The following is a 3162-nucleotide window of genomic DNA, read 5'->3' as shown; positions in this document are numbered from 1 at the left end:
TTTCCTCAAATGTCCCATAGTTCAGATTCCTTCAAGGGTAACTGTCAAATCCTCATATTAGTCCCCAGGACACAGAGACATAATCCCTGTCATAAAAGACTTCAAATGATTTTCCCATTTTGCAGATGGTACAGCTCCTTCTCTATAACACTGCCAAAAAAACCCAACACAGCACAGTGACCAAGCCAAAAACATGAAGTTTTTTCTGGGTTTGTTTTTTTTTTCCTCCATCTATTTCAGGACCCAGAGGCTGTCAAAAGCACACACACAGTCTGTTCAAAGCAGCAGTTGGCACACATGCCTCGAATTTAGATGTTGCCCACCTGTATCTGTGTTGGGGGCTTTTAGAAGTTCCTTCACAAAGCCCAGAGCATCAGAACAAAGCTCAGCACCTGAGAACACTTTGCTTTGCTCTCCTTGGCAATGTTAGCATGTTTATCCTGTCAGTGCTCACAGAACAGCCTGGCAGTGTTCACCCCAGAAGACTGAACCTCATTGAAGGGAGACAAAACAGCCCCAAGGCCAGGTATCTCCCCCATGTCTTTTCCTTGACTCTGCCCACATAAGCAATCAAATCCAGTAAAAGGCTAAGAATTGGAATATAATGGGTAAAATTTATGGGTGGGAGTAGGAATATTACAAGATGACAGCAAGTAAAACACATCTCTACTTCAGTTCTTTCCTCTTGTAGCCACTCCAAAGATTAAAGGATGGTGAAAAAATACCTGCTACCCCTGCACGTGAAGTTAACTAGGGTTAATCTATAATGCCTGCCTAACACACTCACACCTGTACAGACATGCTGCCATCTAAAAAAAGACTTGTTTACTGTGCTGACCTACACTGTATATAGGTTTGTGCAAAGTAATTAGTGTTTTTCAGCAGTGAGGACTACACACTATAATGCTATGCTAAGAACAATAATGTTTTTCATCACAGGTCTGTTCTGTTGGAAATAAAAAACATTTTAAAGCCTCCAGATTGTGCTAAAGTCTTTTAGAAACTCTCACTGGCTAACATTTGACTGACAAATAAAAACTGAAAACCCAATCCAGCCTTGTTTGCCTCTGCAGCATTGACCTGCCCAGGGATGTGGCTCAGTAGCACAGAGCACGGGATGTGCTGGCAGCCTCATAGCAGGTGCCAGGCAGGAATATTGCTCCTGAGGCAGAGAACTTCCCTCAGTGCCCTTCACAGGTACTGCAACCAAAATAGTGCACTCAGTATTTATAGCCCACAGAAAGGGTTTAGTCATCAGTGTGTGACAGGGACACACCCCTCGAGGCTAAAAATGAAAAACTGTTCAGGACTGCTGACCCGGATCTGGTGAGTGAGGTACCTGCTCTCCACACTTTATTATCTCCAGGGTTCCCTGCAGTTATTTACCCAGTGACATCTGAGCCTCCCCCTTCACAGCATGCCTGGAGCACAGCTAATGATTACATGATTAATCTGCTTGACTCAAACAACTCTTGGCAACTCTTGACAAGAGCACTTGACAAAACTGCTTTTCCAGCCCCTCCAACACACAGCAAGTCACGCAAAGTAAATTCTTAAGAGGCAGGAGGGCAAGGTCATTTGAGCCCTTTGTATCACTTGGTTCAAAGTGTGTGTATATTCAAATCAGCAGAAAATGCTTTCTTCAAAAAGAAAGTGAAACAAGCAAGCGATCTTTGCTTTAAATAAATGGCAGCAGGTGACACACCTGGCAAAACATACCAAAATTAAACTTCAAATGGTAATGAAGCCTGAGTTTTATATGGAATCATTTACCAAACCAGGTTTTAGCAGAATCAAAAGGCTTAAAAAAATAAAAATAAAATCACCACAAACCAAAAATCCCAGCCAGTGGAATCCCTCAACCAATTTTTAAGCTTTTCCATAAAACTCATGTGGGACCTTCTCAGCTTGCCAGCACAGACTGCATTCATCTGAGCTTTTCACTGTTCTTTGAAAGGGTACACCAAGATAAGATTTCCAAGAAATCACAGCTAGTGTGTTCACAAATGAACAACACAAACACGTATAAAGGGAAAGATTCCTTTTAATCCCCTGCATGAGATCCATTTCCTTCTTTGCTAGTGAAAAACACAGATCTCAGCTTTTGTAAAGATGTATACATCATGCCTGAAAGTGATGGTATCAGAAATGCCATTGCTTAGCTGCAATTAACTGTGATTTCCACTGCCCAAAAGCATCTTGAGGATAAGTGCTTCACATCCTGTTTTGATTGCCTTGCCTGTTTCTGTGCCCATGGATAAAAAACACTGAAGAGCAGCATGGGGAAAAGCAAGAAAAATCCAAAACAAATTATGAATAAGAAAAGAGAGTCATCACCTATTTCCCTAGAATATTCACATTTTTCTTTTGCTTCTCATGCTGTAGAAAAAGATTAAAGTAGAACTAAAGAAAGCAGCATGTAATTTGCAGCAGCTGTATTAGTAAAAAAACTTATTTCTAAGCATCTCTTTGCCCAATCACTACTTCCACGCAGTGGTACTGCAGAACAGCTTTAAACCAGGATGGGAGAATGGAACAGTACATCATATAACTAAGGATTGCCCCAAAACCTCTTGATTACTTTCCTAGGCACTGCTTTCTTCAAAAGTATCAGAAGTCCCCAAGATAAAGATGTAGGATAGGGTGATACAACAATAGAAAGGCACATATTTGGTACACTAAATACATTTTCTAGCAACTCACCTCAAATAGAAACAGAGTAAGAATATAAATGGACAATGCCCATTCCTTTCTGGAGATTAATTCTGATTTTATTTCTAAATGGCCAAACACTTAACAATGTGTATTTGTATTTTTACTGCGGACAGATGAATCTGACATCACTAACAAGGAAGGCTTAAGAATCCACTTTTAGGTGTTTATTTTCATAAATTATTTAGCCAGAAGGTTGTTGCACTGAATTTGGAACTGTGCAGAAAGATCCAGATAATATTTAATTTTGAATCCCTTTATAGTCTGCACACACCAAAATGCATTCTATAAAAATTAATTTTTAACCAAGTGTCTTCTTGCTACTTAATTCTGATACACAAGTTTAAATTCTAGTTGCTGTCCAAGAAAACTGAATTTTTATTTAGCAATGAACTATCTTTGAACTCACAATGTCCAAAAAGGTTTTCTGGCCATTGCTCCACTCAGAAC

The sequence above is a fragment of the Molothrus ater genome, chromosome 11 (assembly GCF_012460135.2).
Source record: "Molothrus ater isolate BHLD 08-10-18 breed brown headed cowbird chromosome 11, BPBGC_Mater_1.1, whole genome shotgun sequence".
In the NCBI taxonomy this organism is placed as follows: domain Eukaryota; kingdom Metazoa; phylum Chordata; class Aves; order Passeriformes; family Icteridae; genus Molothrus; species Molothrus ater.
The sequence above is the reverse complement of the archived record's forward strand: the minus strand, read 5'-3'. Positions refer to the sequence as shown.